General features: G+C 40.8%; 1 non-coding gene across 1 annotated transcript; it reads left to right on the top strand.

Annotated features, from left to right (window-relative positions):
- The first annotated feature begins 3,705 nt into the window (after nucleotides 1-3,705).
- Trnaa-agc lies at nucleotides 3,706-3,778 on the top strand. The gene has a single exon. It is a non-coding gene; the product is annotated as a tRNA-Ala (tRNA).
- Nucleotides 3,779-11,713: the final 7,935 nt, after the last annotated feature.

Here is an 11,713-nt window from a genome sequence, read left to right on the forward strand (position 1 = left end):
TTCTAATTTTTGTGTTTCCATATGCATTTATAATTATTTTGTCAATTCATATTTCTAAAAACCTTGCTGGGATTTTGATTGACCTTGCACCAAATCTAATAAATAAATTAAGGAAGAAACAGACTTTTTAAATTGATGAACATGGTACATATTCTCTCTCTCTCTCTCTCTCTCTCTCTCCCCCCCCTCTCTCTTTCTCTCTCTCTGTCCCTCTCTCTCTCTCTCTCTCTCTCTCTCACACACACACACACACACATCTTTTTAGTTAGGTCATTGAAAAAATAATACTATTTAATATTTAAATGAAATTTGTGTGACAAGAAAGAATATACAATTTTAAAGCTGGCCATCTTTCTCAAAGGAAAAAAAAAGAATGCCTTTTAGGAAAAGAATGGCTTTTTTCTTTTCTGTTCTTTTTTTTTTTTTTTCTTTCCCCCATCTCCTTTTTCAAGACATGACTTAGAAAGAGAATTGAGAGACCCAGTGCTATGGTTGAATATGGTTTAAATGTGCCTCCCAGGTTTCAATACAAGTTTCATGTATTGGGAGCTTGGCCCCTACTGTGGTGATGTTAAGAGATGGTGGGACCTTTAAAAGGTGAAGCCTAGTGGCATGTAATTAGGCCATTGAGGGTACCATCCTTAGAAGGAATGAAAGTAGTTCTCATGGGACCTTAGTTAATTTTTGAAGGGAAATATTGCTATAAAAGCAAAATCAACCCCTTCCCAATCACCTGCTTCCTGTCTCACCATGTAATCTCTCCCTTTTTTACATACTCCGTGGTGTGATGTAGCTAAGGGGGCCCCTGCCAGAGTTGAATAGATGTAGTTGCCATGCTATTGAACTTCCAAAACTGTGAGTTAAGTACAACTTCTTTTCTTCATACATTATCCAGTCCCAGGTATTTTGCTTTAACAATAGAAAATTGACCAAGACAGAAAAGTGGTTTCAAGGAGTGTGGTCATTACTTTAACTCTACCTAAAGATGTGAAAGCAGCTCTGGGCCAAGATTGAAAAGAGTGTGGAGAAGCAGGTTAGAAAAAGCATACAACGCTATCAGGATAGTGATACAGGTGATTCTGTGAGAGTCAAGGAGACTGGGGACTAGCCTCCTATTAGAAGTTGGAGTAAAGGCTGTTTTGTTAAAAAGTAGGGAACAACTTGATTGCATTACGTTCATGGCCTACAGTTTTGTGGAAAGCCAAATTGAAGAATGATGGGCTAGTTTATCTGGCAGAGGAAACTTCTAAACAACAAGGCATTCAGGCTGTGGATTGGCTGCCTTAAGTGAGATGTGCAGTGAGAATCAGGAACAGAAGGAAACAGGGTGGAAATACTTGGAAAATTTATAGCCTTGCTGAGGAAAGAGGAAAAGGTGAGAGAGTATCTAAGGCCAAGAGACTGCTTGCTAAAGAGATTAGCATGGACGCTATTGTCAAGACAATAGGAGAGAGGCCCAGAGGGTATTTCATAAATCTTGGAGGCTTCCCTTATAGGCTCAGAGACCTAGAAAGATACAATGGTTTCAAGAAACGGTGGGACACTCTCCACGAGCTTGTCGCCCAGGGCTATCTCTCCATACTCCTCCTTGCCATCCAGCAGTGAAACATTCTGTGGTGGCTATCACTGTGGGTCAAGTGGGCACAGGTGCAGCTCAGGCAGACCTTGGTGGCGTCTCCATGGTGCTGATTCTGCAGATGCACAGAATGCAAGGGTTCCGGGTTCATGGCAGCTTCTGCTTTCCGAAGGAAAACTCGGGAAGCCAGGCAGAGGCTTATCGCAAGGAGGAACTAGTACAGAGATTCTCTGCTGAAGGAACATCTAGTAGAGCTGTGGAGCAGAGCTGTAGCCTTCGGAAGGTAGAGCCACCACCAGTGTGCAATAGCAGCTTAGGAAAACCACAGACATCAGCCTGCAGCCCAAGAGAGCCTCTGTGGGGTCTGAACCAGCAAAGCCTTGGGGACCGAACTGCCCAAAGCTATGGGGGCCCACCCTCACCCCAGTGTGCACAAAATACTGGACCTGGAATTTTCAGGTTCAACGACCACCCTGGCTCAATGTTAAAAGACATAACTTTTTAAAATTTTACAGGCTCACATTTGGACAAAGTTTGCCTTGAGTTTGAGATGAGACTTAGGACTTGGGACTTTTGAATGATGCTGAAATGAGTTAAGTTTTTAGGACTAATAGGGATGGAATGATTTATATTTTGCACTGTGAGAACATGAACCTTATGGACCACAAGATGCTGTGGTCTGAATATGATAATATATATTACCTAGCTTCAGGTATTTTGTTATAGCAATGGAATAAAAATAAGAAAGAACTTAATTCCTTTCTGGAATAAAGTAACAGAAAATCTCTTTGGTTCTTTGAGAAGTAAAGAAAACTGGGATATTCACAACATGGAATAAATTGTGAAGATAAAACAACAGCCCCAGCACAGTTGGGAGCCAAAAGATAAAAGGTTGGCTGTGGCTCACATGGACCCTGAATATGGGGCTATATTCCTTTTGTTTCTAGAGGAGGGTGATACTGAGAGTCTGAGAGATCTCTCATTCCTTTAAAATTTGGATAATGCATATACTCAAGGGCAGAGAGCTTAGTTATATTTGGTAAAGAAATGAAAAAAAAAACCCTAATGTTTTTGTAATATAAATACCAGAGAAGACTTCTATACCACCTGCTCTTTCCTTTATGATGGGATCTCCATGAACTACTCATTGCCATGTGAACATGGATAGTAATTTAAACAGAATGACCCATTAACTTCAATTGGACACTGTTGTAATGTGTCTGAGTTTACAAAAGTCTACACAAACCATTCAATAGAGTTCTCAAAGTTAGTATTTTCCTGGAAAGAGCTTAGATGATGATGTGACCAAGTATTTTGAAAATGTCCCCCAATAATCCCTACCTCCTTGTATTCACTCCCTTGTGTAAATCCTTCCTGTCCTGTGTGGGCTGGCCCAGTGCTTACTTACAAGGAACAGAATATGGCAAAAGCAATATGATGCCATGTCAAAGATTAGGTTATAAAAGCCTGTCATTCCATTGGCTGTGTGTTCCCTCATGCTCCCAGGCATTCCTGGGTCCTTGCTCTGATGAGGCAGGCCATGGTGGTGTGCACTGCCATAGACAGAGGCCCGCACAGTGAGGAGCTGAGGTCCACCCTCACTGAGGGTCTCAGGCCCTCAGGTCAGCCCCACAATCAACTGAATCTTGCCACTTGAACAAGCATGGAAACTGACCTAGGAAGTGACTGATGTCATCGCTGACACCTGGATTGCAGCCTGTGAGACCCAGAGCCAGAGCATCCAACTCAACCACTGCCAGATTCCTGACCCGCAGAAACTAGAATAATTACACAACAGATCATTAAGACCAATGATAATACTAATGATTAGCACTCTTGAGCGTTACGCACTGTGCTTTACTTTACACATACATGATTTCTTTTTTGATTTTCACAGTAATCCCATGAAGAAGAAAATATTCCCATTTCGTAGATGGAGAGACCAAAGCTTAGAGTCATAAGGTTACAGAGCTAGGAAATAAGTCAGAATTTAAAGCCATGCGATCTTTCTGTGGAACCTGGGTGTTTAAATAATAAACTTTGTTAGTTTTTCATTTTCAACTTTATCTCTCATATTTAATACATTTTTTCACGGAATTTACTTGTTTTTAAAATAGAATTGTGGGGCTGGGGATATAGCTCAGTTGGTAGAGTGCTTGCCTAGCATGCACAAGGCCCTGGGTTCAATCCCCAGCACCACCACCACCAAAAAAAAAGGAATTGTGTTGTTTTGAGTGGAGTAACATGAGATCTGGGCCCTTGGTTGCCTCAGAGAGGGGAAGGCAAAAGCTGAGATGACAGTGCCTTGGTGTGTGAGAAGCATATTCCCTGTAATTACATTCTTTGATTTGAAGCTGGGAGCTGTCTTAGCAGGAAGCAGATTTCCAGGGGAAGGGTTTGAGGTGGGAGGAAGATGATTTGTTAAGTTTTATTTCAGTTTTTACGTCAGCATATCAGCTTGTGAGAATAAAAAACAAATCAAGCTCTCTTAAAGAGAATACTGTGTTAGAATAGTCTAGAATATACCCCAATTGGCATCCATCAAGAAAAAAGGAAGTTATACTTTATGGTACGTGACAATGATCATGAAAATACCTGTATTACTTTTTCTTTAAAAGACTATTTTGAAACAAAATTTTTAATATATCTTTTTAAGCTGTTGTTGGACACAATACCTTTATTTTATTTATTTATTTTTATGTGGTGCTGAGGATCAAACCCAGGACCTCTCACACGCTAGGTAAGCACTCTACCACTGAGCCACAACCCCAGCCCAAAAATATTTTTAATGTAAGTCTAGTTATTACATGCTTGCTGTAATAAAAACATTAATAAAATAATTGAGAAAATTATAGAATATCACTATTCATCCCACCCACCAGCAATATCTGAATTGATATTTTTGACTGTTTGGTAATGTGTTTTGTTTCTGCACTATGGACATCTTTTCATGTCAGTAACTATGTCTACATTGCTGTCCTTGAAGCTCTATTGTGCATTTATTCCTTCATTTATGCAATGAATCCCCTGGACATACAAAGCACTTCCTATTTCCTGTAGTAAATAACTTCATGAGAAATAATTCTGCAGAGACATCTTGTGCATTTTTCTCATGGTTTCTTTAGAGAAAATTTCTAGACGTGGAATAGTTGGGTCAAGGAGTTTGCATATTTCAGAATGTTATAGGTGTTGCCAAATTGCCCTCTAGAAAGATTGTACAGAAATTAATTCCCACCAACAGTTTATGAGAGTGCCCACTTCCTACACTCTTGCCAACAATGAGTATTAGCATTCTTTTAAACCTTTGCCCATCTGATAAGTGAAAAATAGCATCTTGTTTTAGTTTGCTCTCCTTTTAATTACTTGGGAGATTAGGCATTCCTATTAATTGTGCCTCTTCTCTTATTAATTATCTTAATATGTCATATTCATATTCCCTTGGATTGTTGATACTTTTTAATTAAAAATTTATAAATTAAAGGACTTACTTTATTTTTTCTATATGCTACATTTCACCTTTGTTTGCAAGGTATGTTTGGACTGTGCTTTAATTTATTTGCTTGGTATTTGCTCTCTTGACATTCAGAATATTCACGTCATTCAACCTACCCATACTTACATGTTTAGTTTCTGAATTTGTATACCTGAGAATCCTTTCCCTCTGATCAGATGATTTTTACCAAGTCTAGGTGGCCATGAAGAACCAACATCTGGAGGCAGCTTTTGGAAAACAAAATGTGAAAGACAACAAATTATAAAAAACAGTCTTCCCTTTTATAGGATTTGTGCTTCCCCAGAGGCTTCTTCATCTGCTTCGACTCTGATGAACAACTTCAAACACCTCATCACTTTTTATATATGGTGGTCAGAATATACACACCTGTGTAAAGCTCAATGTTTCTATATTGAACTTGACAGTGCTTGTCATTAATAACAACAAATAGATTGTAAACATATTGCTTACTATAATTGTAATAACAGAAATACATAATAAAATGACATATTATATCATGTTCTATACTAACAAAATTATTTCACATGCGTTATTTTATTTAATTTCCACAACAACATTGCAAATTCTTCTTATTATTATTATTTTGTGGCACTGGGGATCGAACCCAGGGCCTTGTGCATGTGAGGCAAGCACTCTATCAACTGAGCTATATCTGCAGCCTGCATACTAGTTATTATTATCTCCCTTTTATGTTTGAGAATACTGAGATTGAGAGTAGCTGAATGACTTGCTGGTGTCACATAGTCAAACGATGGCAGGGCCAGCCAGGTCTCAAATCCATGTCTTTCCTAGTCAAAATCTAGTATTCCTCCCAGTAATTATGATATTTTCAGCTACTGAATGAAGTCAACAGGAAAGTCAGAATTAAGTTGCTTCTTAGGAATTTCACAAATTTTCTCTTATTCAAGGAGCTTTAGTTTAACTTTGATTTGGTCATGAGAAGCAATGAATAACTATTTGTTGGGCTAAAATTAATTTCTTCTTCCCTAGTAAAGTCTGCAATGCAGGCAGCTCCTTTATTTAATACTCCTCGTTCTATGGGAAACACACACCCTGTAGTGCGAGACTGTGCACCCCCAGGCAGCTATCCACCTTGGCTTCCTCTGTGCCTTATGCATTGACAGAGTACCCCTCCCTGCTTTCCTTACTTCAGGGTAGAAGGGACACCATCTGCCTCTAAGCAAGGACAAAACTGACACATAAACCCAGAAGCATGCTTACTTCCTAGACAAACATCCTGTCTAGCCCCAATGGGCAGGGTCAATTCAGCTCCTTGAATGCATAACTGAATGTCTCACCCCCATAAATTACTTACTCCCCAATGAATGACACGAGGAGTATATGTTCTCTTTGGAATGACCTACCTCTTCTACCACAAGGAGGTGGTATCTCAAGCCCATCACAACAAGCCAGAAAAACATCTTTTGAAGCTGCAACATTTTCCCCAAGTCTGGATTACTTATTTTTATTCATGGTCACCTGTCTATGCTTCCATATAGTGTGGTTCATGTTAACAGAATGGGTATATCCTGCACAGAGTAAGTGCTATTTAAAGTGACTCTTGAGGAGCTGGAGTTGTAGCTCAGCACTGGTGTGCTTGCCTAGCATGTGTGAGGCCCTGGGTTCGATTCTCAGCACCACATATAAATAAGTAAATAAAATAAAGGTCTATCAACAACTAAAAACTATTTTAAAAAATAAATTAAGTGACTCCCGAAGGATTAATGGGTGTTTCCTCTGGCATATAAAGATGAGAATTTCACTGTAGGCAGAAGAATGAGCACATTCCAGGCATTAAGACATAATGCAGTTGAGAAGGATGCATGATTCTCTGTGACAGGAGCGTTAGGTGCATGCAGGAGGTGCAGGCAATAGAAGTGGGAGGCAGGCTTTGGTTGTACATGTCAAGGAGGTACCTGCAGCCAGTTGGGGTGAAGATACATCTTTCCGTGGTCTTTCCCTATCCTAACAGCAGCAACTGGGTCATTCAAAAGAAAGAACACAGAGAACAGGATATTGTTTCAAAGAATCCTCCTGGTCTTGCTACACAGCTGAACCTTGAGCCATTGGAATTGCTATGGTCTTTATGATCTTTTTTTATTTTATGGCTATCTATTCTCCAGCTAGATCTTTGGTTCTAGCTTATTCTGTGACTCAATGAGGCCACCAAGAGTTACAAAGTTTTGCAATAGGAATGGCATCTTGGCCATACACTCTCCATACTCCTGGAATAAATTACAAAGTCTATGTCACAGTTCTGCCTGGTCTGACACCTGTCTGTCTCTCTGATCTCATCTTTAATCATCCACCCCCACACCTGCTTCTCATAAGGATAATGATCTCTTCAATGTTGTTCCTGAGTGCCAAGCATATTTCCACCCCCTGGCCTTTGCACTTGTCACTTCCTCTACCTGGATCACTCTCCTCCCACATCCACATGGCTTGCTCACATCAGTAGGTCTGGACTCTAATGCCATCTCTTTAGAGAGACTTTCTCTGATTATCCTGACAGTAGGTACTCTCTGTCCTTTGAGCTTGCTTTAGTTTTCTGCATGCTGGTTATCACCACCTGATAATGAATTATGCAATGACTTATTTGTCTTTTGTCTTTCTCCCTTATTAGCTCCATGAAGGGGACATGTCTGTCTTGCATGCTGCTGTATCTCCCCAAACCTAAAAAAGTGCCTGACGCATAGCATATACTTAACAAATGTTTCCTTTTTTGTGGGGTAAATAAACCCAGGGGTGCTTTATCACTGAGATACACCCCAGCCCTTTTAATTTTTTTTATTTTGAGGCAGTATCTCACTAAGTTGCTGAGACTGGCCTTGACTTTGCAATCCCCTGACTCAGCCTCCCAAGTCTCTGGAATTACAGGCATGGGCCACTATGCCCAGCATCAATCAACAATTTCAGAGTGAAAGAAAGAATGCAACAGTGAATGAATGGAAGGGTCTAGCCTTCCATTCCGCTTGAAAAAAGTGGTGAGGTGCGGGACAGAGAGATCTGGACGGTCAGGAGAGAAGACCAGGAAGACACATCTTTGTAATAGCATCCCTCAGCCACAGAGGCAGACACCATCATTTTGCTGGTTCTGACACTTCCTTGATGACCATTAGTGCAAGGGCTCCCAGGAGCAGGTCATTGCACAGACTATGCTTTCTACCAAGTATTTTGGAGTGTGCTCCATAGAGTCTCCAGGTTAAGCTTGATTTACGCACTCTCTTTGGGTAAGGTGCAGGGCCTGGATGGCAAGATTGCTAGGTCTCACAGAATTCAAGTGGAGGTCATAGTGAGGAAAAATTGAGAACAGTGGATTTAGATGAACAAACCTTTTTCCACTTAGAAGTGGGGCATTTTTCTTGCTCAGACTTTACATTAATCCAGAACCTCCCGGGCTGTGCAGAATTTCTTGCTTAAGCCTGGCTGCTCCTCTGCAGCACTGCAAAGCTCCCAGGAGGCTGCCTGTCACTCTGTTCATTTATAGGAAAGAACCTGGGGCTACTCTTTCAGTTCAGTGAGCACTAGCTGTCCTCTCTGGACTTGGATTTCCCCGCAAGCCCTTTGCAGCTCTCTGTGGGTAGAAGTCCTGTTTGCTGCTTACTCCACTCCCTGTTTACAATAAATAGACTGGGACATTCAGGGCTGATAATGCTCCATGAGCAATGTGGATTTGACGCAAGGATGGGTGAGACGGGTTTGGAGAGCAAGGAGTTGGGTAATAAGAGATAATGCAGCCCGTCTCCTCCCCTGAGATGCAATTTCAGCTGTTCCCACAGTATGTTTTCATTGTACAGTAGATGCAAGAGCTCCAGCTAGTGTGAGAACCGAGCTGGGATAAGAAAAACACAGTAATGGCACAGTTCCTGCAGGGCTCCCATGCTATTTTCTCAGCATTAAGAAAACCCTACAATGTCTAAACAGCTGACCTCGTGGTGTGTCGGTAGGTTTGCACAATTCCCAAGAGTCATATTAGCAAGTGCGTTTCAAGGGGGGAGATCAAGTTGACTCTGGAAAAAGCAAGACGGGTGGGTGCATGGAAGACTTGGCTTTCTTTTCTATTCTCCCTGAGCCACTGGACAGTTACAGGAGTCTCTCTGGGCGGACTTAGACGTATCTGGGCCACAGCAATGGAGGGAGCTTAATTCTCAGGAGGATGTGGAAGCTAATTTTTTAAAAAACTATTATTGGTCCTTTGCTTTTGGATATACAAGAATATATTTGGAAACACCCTCTGAACTCTTTACTGTCTTGCATCAGTCTTTCTCTCCCTCCGGAAAATATTAGTGAGAATTGCTCAGTTGCTTGTCGGTAGAGAGCAATCATTCCTCATCATCTTGGGTGGAGTTCCCTGGTGACTTTTTCCCCCAACCATGCAATATTCCCACATCTCCCATCTCATGTTGTAATCTTTCTGGTTACATTAAGCTTGTAGACTTTTCTTAAGTTATTGCTTATAAAGGCAGTATTTAGAAATTGTTTATAAAGTTATTTTTAGTGGGAAGCCATGCAATGAGCTCCAATTGTCACCTTTCCAAAATTCCAGGAGACTGCTAAAATTCTAGGGACCAAGTCCATAGCGATTCTCCTCTGGGATGCAGCAGTACCACTGGCACCACCCCTAAGGCTGTCTCTGCACCCCAAACCACTGAGTAAGCCTCCTCCACACTAAGACACTTTTCAACTGATGAACTTGATCAAGGATTAAAAGCTATATGAGGCAGGAACTTGATTTGATCAATGTCGAAAACCCAGTGCTAAGGATGGTCCTTGCCACACAGTAGATGCTCAATAAATATGCACCAAATGAATGAGTTCTTTGCCTGTCCATAAATTGCCTATTTTTACCACTGAAGGATTTGAGACCACCAAATAGCTGCCACTCTTGTGATATGTGTGTGTGTTTCTTCTCTTGGCTGTAAGAATGTAGTAGTTTCCAAATACTGTCTTCAGGGCTATATAACATAGTGGTTAAAGTACCCCTTCTGCTAATCTATGGTTTTAGAAATCAGCATGAAGATTATTCTTAGTTGGGTTCGGGTGAGTAGTGATTGATGGAGGCTTCTAGGAAACCAATAATATTCTGGAAATAATAGGGATGTGTTTACTTTATGAAAATTAATCAGCTGCCCACCATTGATATGAGCACTACTCTGTACGTGTGCTGTTATTCATTAAGATGTTTGTTTTCATTTTCACAAAGTGAGACACTACAGCTAACCTTCTGGGTTCATATCCTGGATGGCCTGGGGACAAATTGCTCAACATTTCTGTGCCTCCCTTTCTTTATCTGTAAGTCGGGAATAATACTATTCCTATGTCACATGGTGGTTGGGAATTAAATTAGTCTGTCCAGAGTAAATGCTATAAAAATATCAGGTACGGGCTATTGTTTTTTAGAGGGTAAGCCATTTCAAACCGGGTTTGTTGAAAGACTTGGAAAATCTCACTGGGAATCATGAGAGTACTGCGATGCCTCCAGGCAGGACCACCCCTAATTTCTCAAGATCTATTTTCTTCTTAAATGTCTCTTTTTACATATTTGTTTTTAGTTGCCTTCCAAAGTACACAAACCCTAGGGACCAGATAAGCTCTTAAAATCCTCTGTAACAATACTTATTTTCCACGTTTTTACTGAGATGAGCCCTGTGAATCACAGAACTCTAGACCCAGGAAAGATCTTAGAAAATAATCTATTTGTACTGCCCAACTTGGTAGCCACTGGCTATAGGTAGCTATGGGCATTTAAATCTAAGTTAATTATACACACACACACACACACACACACACACACACTAAAAATACAGTTCCTTGGTGGTACTTACCACATTTAAAGTGTTCAATAATGACAGGGGCAGATATAAAGCATTATATCACAGCAGGAAATTCTAGTGTCTGGCATTTCAATAACAATGTTCTCACTACATATATAAAAACATTGAAGTCCAGAGAGGACAAGTGATAACACCAAAACCATGTAGCCAGTTAAGGGAAGAGCTAGACTGCAATTTAGGTTTCCTGTATCTATGTCAAGATACTGTCCACTTGGTCTGCAGATGCACAATTGGCCTGCTGCTCAGGTTATTAGTTTGTAGGAGTTTTCCCCATTCATTCCATCCATTATTTCTGGGAACATAACTTTGATGGCTCCAGATGATTCGTGCTCCAATATCATTTTAACCGAGAATTCCATTTCCATGTTACAGTCCTTTCTTCCAGGAACCAGTGTGTCATGGGGATCCTTGTACACAAAGAGTAGTGAGTTGTAGTTAGTTAATAATAATTGCCAATGTTTATTAAGCACCTACTACAACTTACTACTCAGGAATCATTTTGTCTGAGTGATTAACATTCCATTGAGGAAAGCAAGGAGCAGACAGGCCATGTGATGTGCTCGAGGTGGTTGGAGGTTGGGATTTGAACTCAGGTCGTCTGCTTGCAGACCCTGCTCTTGTCTGCTCTGCCAGATGGCCCTTGCTGAGGAGCTGCCCTGTGTGGAGTAATATGTAAAGCATTGGAAGGGCAAAGACTGAAAAGGTAATGTCCTCACTCTTGAGAAGCAAATCATCTAGTCATAGGCTAGGAGTAGAGGAAGAAGGTAGCATATGTATTGATAGGATTTA

The sequence above is a fragment of the Marmota marmota genome, unplaced genomic scaffold, assembly GCF_001458135.2.
Source record: "Marmota marmota marmota unplaced genomic scaffold, marMar, whole genome shotgun sequence".
Classification (NCBI taxonomy): Eukaryota; Metazoa; Chordata; class Mammalia; order Rodentia; family Sciuridae; genus Marmota; species Marmota marmota.